Below are 12473 nucleotides of genomic sequence, written 5' to 3'. Positions count from 1 at the left end.
AAAACTAGTATTTTTTTGGTCGTTAAATCCCTTTAGGGAAGAGAAACTACCTCATTGTAGGGCACCTTTTTGCGACTAGTGGCTACCTCATCCTAGATTAACCTTTAGGGACGAGAAGTTATCTCGTCTTAAAAGAACTTTTAGGGACAGAGCAATAATTTTGGTCTCTAGTTCCAATGTTTCTTAAGCTTTGTATCACAAAATTATAAATTTTATCAATAAACATAAGATTGCTACAAAAAATCTCCAAACAAAAGGCTGATATAAATATAAAAATTGGCTATCATCCCATGATGTTAGTTTCAATATTTTCTTAACAAAAAAGCTTAGCTAATTAACATCTCAAGCTACACTATAATATCAAGTTTTGCATAACTCCATAGCAAAATAATAATGATCTTTTGCATCTTCTATACATGTATCTTGACTTGTAACTTCAATCTTCAAAATCTGTAAGTACAAAAATTTAAAAAAGAGCATAAGTAACTATTGGTATATATGTAAGGAGTAAGATGTAAATTTTACACTAAATTAGTTAAACTGCTCATCGCAAAAAAACTCTAAAATTCAGCGAGGGTTATCTAGAAACGTCAGCAAGCTTCACGAATATAAGAAGATTAATAAGGAAAGCTTTGATATGCATTAAGAAAGAATTCATATCTACATCAAAACACAGAAATTCTAGGACAAGATATAGTACAAATGGAGAAATTCCCCATCAAGAATGTGTGTTATGGATACTTTACAGACTCGATCAGCAACATCTCTTTATATAAAGTGCAGATGGATAGTTGAGGTCGAAGGAGTAATGGGTAAATCGTGTAGAATTCAACTTCCACCCAAATATGTAGAGGAGAGTATGCATTGTATCAACAGAAGACAATAGAGGCAATTCCAAAAGGAACCAGTAGCAGCATGATAGAGGTCTAATATTGGATAATCTTCATAGAAGGGTATTCAGCTCACTAGATGCTCTTAGATTATAAAAGTACGTAAAAAAGAGTTCAAGTGTTTTCTGTCAGAACTTCAAGTCCAAAACATCCTATCAGAACTTCAAATATAAAATTTCAAAGCTGATCCAAATTTGTTCGTGACTAAAATTATTATGGTTTCCTCATAGTTGTGGAGTTTCCTATTAGAACTTAAACTGTCCAGTTAGTAGATTATCACAAGTCTAAATCGTCTATAATTTTCAAGTTTATATGTTTTGATGTAGTAGGTTGGGAGACAAAAACAGATTGCATTTGATAGTGTATCACAAGTCTAAATGGTCTACTGATTGCATTCACAGTGATTTCATTAAATCCTAGAGAACTATCGATTGCATTCACAATGACTTTTATATCCTAAAATTTCCATGTTAAAGAGAACCATTATGTATAACTAGGAATTGAGTCAGTTCTCGTTGAATTATTCCATCTGGAAAGAACCATGATTGATGAAACAGTGATGGACTATCTGTGAAATATTACGATAATCAAAGATGAGATATCACATAGTTGTTATCGACAATGGACTAGAAAATTGGAAAGCTGAAATGAGATATGCTTCAATGAGATACTGCACTCTAGGGAGTTTTTATCGACAATGAACTGTAAAATGAGGGCCTAAAATGAGATATGCTGGAAAAAGTCATAGAAATGTAAGCCACCATGCAGAAATTCAACTATAAGATGATTTTTAAAAAAATTGACCTTACACATCTCCACTACTACTAGGACGAGTGCAGTCTAAAACAACTGTACATGCAGAAAATAAAAAACAGAGGAAAAACACATGCGTGCAACTGCTATTTGACACAAAGCTACGAAATTGAATCTTAAAGACAAAAGGTTAATAGTCTTTGGTATCTATGCAATTAAAATAGTTTTGAAAAAACTTACTTGTTTCAACTTCTTGGATGTATTTCTTTAGTTGATTGGTAAATGTAGTCTTAACTTTCATATAGTCTAGTTTAAGAACCATTGAGTTCTTGTGTATCGCACCCTTTCCTTGACTAGAAGATATGATTAAGTTTGTAAGTTCTTGTTCTCGTCTCTTCCTTACAAACCTGGAGAAAGCCAGAAGGTGCTCAGACCACAACTCATTAGCAAATAGATAGAAGATAATAAATTGACGAGAAGGTGGACATAGTATTTAATTTTCTTCTCAAATACTCAAAATAGCATAATTCAAGAACTTTTTCACCTCATCTAAGTAGGCTTGGTCGACTCGATTTTCAATAAAAAGTTGCATCCATTGCTTACTAGGTGCCATAACCTTGGAGAATACATAAAAATTAGATTAATAAAAAATAAAGGATAAGAAGAATCTTAAGATGCACATAATTTGTGATTGAATAATTGGTACAGAAGTAAGTTCAATGATTCAATTACTTCAAAGATAAGTGATATAGAATACATAGAAAAACGATTATACTGGAAAAGAATCTTTGGATTTGATTTAAAACTTACAAACTATTTATTAGAATGTATTAATAGAAAGTGCTTCCCCGAAAATTGAGGTAGTACGGAATGATGACATCCTAGAAGGAATGATATTTTTCCTAAGCTTGTTATGAGAATTAGCATCTAATCACAAGGATCAGAAAGATGAAATTGATGATTTGATGAAGCTGTTTGTAAAGGTCAGCTGCTTGAAGTTCTGTTGCAGGAAAAGATAAGTAAGATATCTGTTTTGAAGACGGATATCTCACGAAAGTGCAAGGACACAAGATTGTTTTAACGCAAAAACTTGGAGCTGACTGTCAGTGCCAAGGAAACCGTAGAAGGAAAATGTTCCATCGAGGAGGAATTGTTAGAGAAAAGGAAAGTCTGTAAGAACTTACAGATAGAAATTACCAAGTATGATGATATTGTTGACAAAATGAAAAATTCAATTGAATATTCATAGAGAAATCTGAATGGTGTTACTAATGAGAAGGAAGACCTCCATAGAGAAATTCTCATGTTCAAAACGAAACTAGAGACAGCATAAAGTCTTGCGGAGGAAAGTGAAGAAATTTTCATAGAAGTAAAAGAGGTTGACTTGTGATTTAAGCTACTTTCTTCAGCTACTAACCTCTGATGTTTTCCTTATTTTTCCTTTTTCCTGCTCCCCATTCACTTACAACAATATTCTATTCATGTTAGGTGGCAAAGATAGCAAAACTTCAGGCTAGTGAGAAAGAAGATGAGGTTAAATTGTTCGTGAGGTTTGTTGACGAACTAAAACGCATAGTGAATGTACCAGAAAAAAGAGGTACTCATTCTTGGCTAAGCTAAATGTATTTATCATTTAATAATATGACTTCCTACTTAATAGGTTTAACTTTTCACAGGAGAGGCTGAGCAACAACAGTTACAAAGAAAGGGGCTAGAAATGGAATTAACTTCATGCCATCAAGCAACAAATGAACTTCATGATTTAAATTCGTAATTTACTCTAGTTAGATAGGAATCTCTTAGGAATTAGTGGCATGTTACTATGCATATGGATCAGTTTTAATAACTTCAACAGCTTTTTCCGCCTTCTCTGTTAACCTTAAAAGTTGAACAATAGTTCAGTTGTTATTCAAGATGGATTTCTCAAGTTTAATACAACTCGCTCAATCCTCTATCAAAACATTATTTTAGCTCATTGAGCTGTGAGTGCCTTTGTTCAAGAAAGGTTAATTGTTCTCTTACTATTTAGGAACACTAAGTTCTCTTACTATTGATCCCCTTCACTTTTGGGATCTTATCACACTACAAACTTAAATCTATTTTTAAATACACGATCAGTTATCTAAGATAAGAAGAGTAACCTGAACAAGAAGAGTAGCTCGAAGAAAACAAACAACACACCGAATCAGAGAAGAAAATAGAAATGTATGGGAAACCGAGGTCCATGGCAACTCAATGTGGATCTTACAACAAAAACTCAAAGCAGTNATTTGCATTAGTTCAAGTTAATTAGATTGTAAAATATAATTGATTCTTTAGACATACAAATACACTATGATATGATCATATTAGATAACTTCATAAAAGTGCAATTGCAATTGCAATTCCAAATTCTTTTAGTTAGATAGAAAGATGTTAGGAACTAGTAGCATGTGACTACGCACATGGATCAGTTGAACAACTGCAACTACTTTCTTTCACTGCTAGTCTAAAAATCAGAACAATACTTCACTTGTAATTCATAATGGATTTCTCATGTTTAATACAACTCTCTCTGTCGTCTCTCAAACACTATTTTAGTTCATTTAGCTACGAGATCCTCTGTTACAAGAACGGTTAGGAACACTCTATTCTCTTAAGATTAATCCCCTTCATATTTTGGATCTTATCACACCACAAACTTTAATATATTTTAAAAAAACGACCAGCTAGTCTAACAAAAGTGTATATCAAACAAGAAGAGTTATAAATCGCATAAAACAAACAACAAATCATATTTAGAGACGAAAAAAATCAACTCGAGAAGGTGGGCATACCTGAGATTCGAGTAAGATAGAAAATAGAGATTGAGTTGAGATCTCTGCTCGGCAGACCTGTGGTTTCTCTGTTTTGAGAAAACACAGATGAAATGCTGAGAGCTATGAGTTATGCTGAGATCGCTACCAAGCAGATGTTGCTAGGGTTTTCTTATTCGCGACACTATTTTGAGAAATAAAGCATCCTTTGTCTTTGTTTTTTTAGAATTTTAGTTCACTTATGTTTTGGCTCTAAGTTTTGGTGAAAATTGAATTTTATTAAAATTGAAGTTGCCACTTTCTACCCCTAAATTATAATTTGGGACCAGCTTTTAATTTCTTTAGAGACTACATTTATTACCTTCACAAAAAGATACATAATTAAGGACCCAAATAAAATCTCGTCCCAATAGATATACTTTTAGAGACGTGATTATTAACTCGTCCCTAAATGTTGGTCTTAAATAGAGCTTTTTCTTGTAGTGAGAGTTAGTAATTACACTAAGTGTGGTTTCCAAGCCAACTGTTAGTAATTATACCACGCGTATTATCTGAGCCAAACATTAGTGTTCTTATACTGGCATGGTATCCGAACCAACCAACGATCACAAACAATAATGCACAATCACAAACACAATGAACAATACCACTTGGAAGCCACAAGTCACATAAACAGTTTCATTGCATAACATTATCAATTGAATGTCACTTCATATGCTTCCCTATGTTTTTCCTAACAAGTATTGCACCAATAATACTATAAAGCAGTAGACATGCATGCATACATAAATCGAAAAATATACAACCATTACTTACCTCAAATCAAGTCTCTTGAAAACTCTAAAGAAATTGAGTTTTTCCCTTCTGAAGTGTTTTAGCTTGTTCTTGATCTAAAACAATAAATAAATACCACAATCAATCATAAATGACCTAAAAATATTCGGATTATAACCAAATTCTAACCCCAAGCCAATTTATGATCATCCTCTCCAACTTTGGATTTTTTACACCATGCAATCAAGTTGAAGCCCTCCCTCAAGAGTACTATCTTAGATCTAAGGCTTAAGAATCAATTTACAAGAACTAACCTATCTTTACCGACAAATTTCATGGAGAACTGAGTGAAAACAACCCTAAATCGATCCTCCCAATTTCAAAATTAAAAGTGCAGAGAATAGGAGGTTTTAGAGTTGTTTCTACATAAAATCTCATTTTACCATTCTATAGCAGCCAACCCACTATAGCAACCTTGCTATAGCAGAACTCACCCCGTTGTAGTACCTGCAGATGTCTGCTATAATAGAAGCCTGCCACGATTGCGACTATGCAAAAGTATTGCAATTTCAAAAATTCCTTGAAAATACCTTTTTTCACAACACATTTTCTTTCTTTAACGTCCCAACCTATCGCCTTCACACCATGATCAATTTCGGGAGTTCTACTTATCCGAATTTAATTTCATAAAATTCTATGGGTCCCTAATATCTTGGTTTTAAAAAATAAAGTCAATCAAGCCTAGACATTACACCCCACTCATTTCAGGATGACCCTAGACCTCACCTAGCTCAAATTCCATCTAAAACTGGCATAGTCTAAAATTTTTAAGTCACTATCCGAAAAAATTTATAGCCTAAATCTTTCATCATCGACCTAGTCATAACGATCGGGAAAAATCATTACACAATTTTTATGGAAAGATTCCATGAGAGAACCAAACTATTTTTTTGTGTTGTGATGATTCATGTTGTTATGCATATCATTACCGAACTATGTTGCACTTGAGTTGTAACTCGGTATTATGTGCTTACTAAATTGTGGTTGTTTGTCCATATTTTGTATACTAAAACTAGCCGATGATCCTATCAGTACACAACCATAGTGTACTGATATTGCACTTTCTCTTTTTTTGTTGAGTACATGAAATCTTCAGGCGGCTGCTTCGCGATCTTAACTGTGAGACCTCTACTATCTAAATCCAAGGGTGAGCCACTTCCTCCGAGTTGCTACGGATTCCTCTTTTCCTTCTTAGTCCATTATTCAGACGCAGACATTCTAGACTTATATATTCTTTCTTCATTTTGGAGATGCATGTCACGCCCCGAACCTACACCCTAGACATGGCCGGCACTCGAGATCGTTGGTCTCCAAGAGAACCCTTGACCTGGCTCACTACTCAGCGGAAGACTTACTCAACAAACAAGAACTTCAAATGCAAAGATTAACTCAACTTTGTATCAACAATAACTCAACTCAATAAATGTTTAAAATGCTTAATTCAACATAAGAGATCGTCTCAAGGTTTTCAAGAAAACATCAACAAGGAAACAATAAAAGACTCCTCAACTACTATTGTCTATGAAGCCTCTAAATACTACGATAGATGTTGGGACAAGATCCACGATATCTTAACAAAACTGAAATAAAAATATGGATTCATCCAGAAAGCAATGAGGCTCACCAAAACTAACTGAAATGAAATCGGTATCAACGAAGCGACTGTTGATGACCCTGCATACCTATGTTTGCATCATAAAAAGATGCAGGTCGAATGACATCAGTACATTGAATGTACGAGTCTGTAAGGGGAAAGTTGAATGCAATAAATAACTGAACTGACAAGGCTGGAAGGAATACTCACCTCAACTCAACTCAATATAATGCAATAATGATTGATGCAATGATTAAAACATTATAAAACAGGAGATAAAACTCAATAATGTATAAAAATGCAATTACATAATTTTTACTCTTACTTGGGAGATTCTCTAATCGATAACCATCACTATTAGCTATGTGATTATACAACGTCTCGCCCACACTGCCAGAACTATCATATACCTTGCCGGAGTATAAGACATCCTCAACTAAATGGATCCACTAAGCTATGCTTAAAAGCAATAAGGAATCATCTAAAAAGTATGATCCTTTACCCATGTTGGCATACATGGTTTATGAGGATTTTGAGTTGTCTGAACTCATCTCCATATATGTGTTCAATACTACTCCCAATAATATATAACTCATGCTCATATGTTTAAAAATATAACTCTTCCTCAATTTTAGATAATTACTCAAAAGATTTCTCTTAAAAGAGATGATACTCAAAACTCCTCATAAACTCATTTATAAATTAGTTTTCTCTCATTTTAATGTAAAAGTATAAAATGTGGGAATACTTAGTTCCCGTATAGTCATTTTGAAATATGCAACTCAACTCTCCTCATACTCATACTCATACTCATACTTATTCTTAATATTTACTTAAATTTGAAATGAAGATTTAAGAGTTATGATTAAGATATATGGGTTGGAATTTGGTAGAATCTTTTTACTTTTTTCTTTTCAGTCTAGAAATATTCTATAGTATTTTATTTCCTTTTAATTCTAGGTTTACATTAATTGCAAAATATTTAGTTTTTCATTTTAGTTTAGTATCTAGAAGGAAAATAATATATTTTATTCTCCTTAATTATTTATAAATAGTGATGTACTCTTCTATTTGAATCAATGCAATAATCAATACAAAGAGTTATTATTCATTCTCTTTTTAATTTTTCTTTCTAGTTTCTTCCCTAACAGTAGTATCAGAGTCTTCCATTGATCTTAATGGATCTGTGAGTTCATTAAAGAAGAATTTTCAACTACTTTTAATTCCTACCTATTTTCAACCCAATTTTAACCCGTTCTTTTATTTTTAACGCAGAGCCAATTTAACTCGTGCTTTTATTTTTAACGCAGGGCTACTTTTAACCAATTTTTAATCTACACTATTTTAAACCTTATTTTCAAACAATGGCAAACAATACTCTTTCTTTCAATGCCCCACAAACCTTCAATGGTGAAAATTATCAAATTTGGGAAGTTAAGATGAAGTATTATCTTGAAGCTTATGATTTGTGGGAAGCTGTAATGGAAGACAAACTCATACAACAACTCTCTGAAAAAATCTTCTGATGTTAAAATCAAACTTCATTCAGAAGGGAAAACCAAAATATACAAAGCCAAAATTGTAATTCAAAATTCAGTTGCAGATTCAATCTTCTCTTAAATCATTGCATATGAGACAACAAAAGAAGCTTGGGAAAAAACATGAAATGAGAAGATATTCTCAAGAATAACTAAGTGTTCAAACTCAAGTTAGATACACCAACTTGAGTTTGAGGGGGAATGTTGGAATTTGGTAGAATCTTTTTTCTTTTTTCTTTTTAGTCTAGAAATATTATATAGTATTTTATTTCCTTTCAAGTCTAGGGTTTACATTAATTGCAAAATATTTAATTTCCTTTTAGTTTAGTATCTAGAAGGAAAATAATATATTTATCCTCCTTAATTATTTATAATTAGTGATATACTCTTCTATTTGGATCAATGCAATAATCAATACAAAGAGTTATTATTCATCCTCTCTTAAATTTTTCTTTCTAGTTTCTTCCATTCCCTAACAATATGATCCCTCAATGATTTATGGAGTTTTAGATAGTTGATAATAAGAAGCGGGCGAAGAATCAAATTGGAGAGCACTGGCGCGACGCGGAGAAGGATTTTTGTTTTTGGTCGCAAAATATATTTTGAGGTAGAGGACTCCGTATCCTCTCCGTATCCACAAGATTCAAAATTAATCGTGTTCCCTTGTCTTGATTTTATGGTTAGGTAAGTTCCTACAACTCAAACACTTGGAGACACTATGATTACCCAAGAATTTTGTATCATTCAAGTTGTGTGTTTCTTATAACCAAATATTTTTATGATGTATGCTTTTAATTTTCTTATTTTATTTTCCTTAGGCTTCCCATTTATGTTTTGCTAATTTTAAGTTTCTTTTGAAATTTATGAAATGACATTTACTGCAAGAATTACAACCTTAATTTGCATTACAATCGAAGTCTAAGTTACATGATAGAGATAAATTGTCGTTCTACTACTAACTCGATTTAATCATTGTCACTATCAAAGAACCTGACAATTTTAAGGTTAATTGCTTCTTATTTTTCATAACAGGCTTGAACCCGAGAACTCTGATTAAGGGTAGAGGGGCAGAAATATCCTGAGATTAAAGATTGTTATACTGAAGTACTACTCTAGTATGCGTTTTTAATGGCAAATGACAACTTTTTGTGAACTCTATTTAGTCCTAGCAGTATTATATACATATTGAATAGAGAATAAAATACGGTACAAAATCAAGATGAGCTATTTAATTAATTAAGCATTATCAGACTTACTTTGTGTGTCTCATATGCAATGCACATCCATCTCTTAGTTACGGGGAAAGGATAAACAAACTATATTGTAGAGTATTACCAAAAATCTGAAAGGAATTATCACATAACATGATAGGAAAAGAGAAGTGTAGGCAGACATAATACATAGTATGCCTTTTCCACCCATAATTGAGGCTTTGTAAGTTCACAAAAAAATAAAAATAAACTAAAGTATGCCTGTTGGGTTCTATGCGATTTTGATGATTGACAAAGTAACATGAAACAAGCAAGTCAACCTGGTTCACAGATGCACTGTCTCAAGAAGCTGAATCCGTAGCAAGATCACTAAGGAATGGATGATAATTTCGTGATAAAACTCAAGGAACAAGCATGTGCTGAAATGAAGAGTTGGAGTTCGACTACAACACAAAGGAATCAAGGAATTTGATTCAAAGAAGGAGTTTCACTTGAAGTAGAATTCTAGGTCAAAAGAGTTTGAATTGATGGAGAGTTTTTACATGTGAAGGACTGAGAGTTAGAGTTCGACTACAACACAAAAAAAATCAATAAGTTTGATTTGAAGAAAAGTCTAAAGAGGTAAGGAATTTGATTTGAAGAAAGAGTTTTACTTGAAATAGAACTCTAAGTCAAAAGAGTTCGAATCATTCTAGAGTTTGAAGTGAAGAACAACTCTCTGAAGAGTTGAGCTTAAATAAAAGAAAGGCCGTTCAAAATATTTGTGCACTTACTTACATAGCAAAAAAAAAACAATTGAAAAATTGACTTAGCAAGTGCTACCAACGGATTGAAAGAACACATTGAAACACCTGATCCTAATACAGAGTTGAAATGCTAGGAGTTTTTCTTTGAGTTGTAATGTTGATTTAATCTTAGTTCAGTGAGTTATAAACTAAATTAGTGTGTTGTCTTCAAGTTGGGATAACTCGAAAACTTTGAAACACATAAATTGGGAGGTTTGTATTGAAGTTTAGGAATTAGACATAGTTCCTAGGATTACAAGAATTGTAATTTGAATTCATAACTTGAAGTTTAGGGATTAGAATTAGTTTCTAGGATTGTAAGAGTTGTAATCTAAATTCATAACTTGATATTTAGGAATTAGAGTTAATTTCTTATGTTATTGTTCGTAATCTTAAATTGTTGAGGCTTAGTGACTCAGTGAAATTGAAGTTAAATCATGTAGGGATACATATTGCGATTTTTTACACCTTTTGAGTCGGGTGTTTTCCACGTAAAAATAATGTGTTCTTTACTTATTGTTCTTACTGTTTTATTGTAACACGTTAGGCAACATGTTTCACACTTACCATTTTCTTTGAAGAGGAATGTGATATAATGTAATCACCATGTCAATAAATGCTTCATTTTGATGCTTATATTGAATCAAGAACTAAAAACAACTATGAGTTCCAAATTTATACTAAACCATGTTTAGTGATTATAAACAACTCTTTAATAATTGTCTTGTCTGCACAGATAAGCTTAGAATGCTCAATTCTAAAGACAAAAACTGAGACAAACGTATAGGACACAAATCATAGCTAATGGTTCATGAATTTGATTTTCAAATCCATTTCGCATGCTTCTTATACTTGGTTGATTGGCCAGCACAAATTCATGTTTATTGGACAATTTCTTAGTATAATCAAGTTCTTTTGAAGATAAGTAAGTATTCAAATTGCTAGTATGTACAATAATTAAAGGAAGACAACAAATTCAAAATGATAAAATGAAGAGATGGTAAACCTAAAAATGTAGCTAGCAGAATAAGTGACACAATCAATATAATCATCCCATTGTTGATCCACAATAGTAATAAGTTGAAGATTGGAGAAAACATAAAATTGAAAAAGTGGTTTGTATAAAAATAAATTTACTTTTAATTATTGTACTTGAAATTATTGAACGTAAATAAGTGAAACTAAAAACGAACTAAGAAAGTACATCTTATTTGCTTATTCAAGAATCAGAAATTCTACATTGAGTCTCAATTCCAAAAAAAAAAAAGTTTTACTTTAGAGCTCTACAATATTTCTTTTTAAAAAATAAGTAATATTTTAATATTTATTTTATATATATTTTTTCAATCTTCAATATTAATTTTTTAAAAATAAATCATAAAATTTGCATTCAAATATTTTGAGGTCTCAAAATTGTAAAGGCCGAAAGCAGCTTCCTTTGTGGAGTATTTCAATTTTTTTGAATTTACTTCTTTATGAGTATCAGTGGAGGTTGAATTTTATTCTTTAAATTATTTTTAAAAATAGCAAAATGGATGAAGCTAAACCAACAAGCCAAATTGCTAGGTAACTTTTAAGTAAACTATTCAAATCTTTATATTAATAAATAAGCTTTTTACAATAGCATCCAATACAATGTATTAAAATACATGTCTAATATCTTATTAACTCAAAACAATACTTATCATTATAAATAATAATGATAACAATAATATTACTTTGTGAAGTGAAAGTTTTTATGTCTTCAAAAAGTAATATATTAAAAATAACAAATGTAAAAATAAAATAAAAAAAGAAAACACAAAATTGTATGTATGTGTTTCAATCAAAAGGATCTAAATCTTCGCCAAAGAAGGTGGCTTGAGCTATTGAAAGATTATGATATGAGTGTTCTCTATCACCCCGATAAAGCAAATGTTGGTTCGAGATGTTCATAGATTGGCCCGATTGGGTGTTCAGTTAGTGGACTCCACCAAAGGTGGTATTACGGTTCACAATGGTTCAGAATCATCTTTTGTGGCGGATGTGAAAGCCAAGCAAGGTCATGATCCAATTTTGGTTGAGTTGAAAGAA

At 32.0% G+C, this 12473-nt stretch overlaps 1 long non-coding RNA gene across 1 annotated transcript; it reads right to left on the bottom strand.

Annotated features, from left to right (window-relative positions):
• Nucleotides 1-276: 276 nt before the first annotated feature.
• LOC125856648 (uncharacterized) lies at nt 277-4671 on the bottom strand. The gene is made up of 3 exons (XR_007445544.1): nt 4460-4671; nt 1884-2259; nt 277-450 (listed from the first exon to the last, which is right to left on the bottom strand). It is a non-coding gene; the product is annotated as an uncharacterized LOC125856648 (long non-coding RNA).
• Nucleotides 4672-12473: the final 7802 nt, after the last annotated feature.

The sequence above is a fragment of the Solanum stenotomum genome, chromosome 2, assembly GCF_019186545.1.
Source record: "Solanum stenotomum isolate F172 chromosome 2, ASM1918654v1, whole genome shotgun sequence".
Classification (NCBI taxonomy): domain Eukaryota; kingdom Viridiplantae; phylum Streptophyta; class Magnoliopsida; order Solanales; family Solanaceae; genus Solanum; species Solanum stenotomum.
Note: the sequence above shows the minus strand (reverse complement) of the source record. Positions and strands in the feature narration are given on the sequence as shown.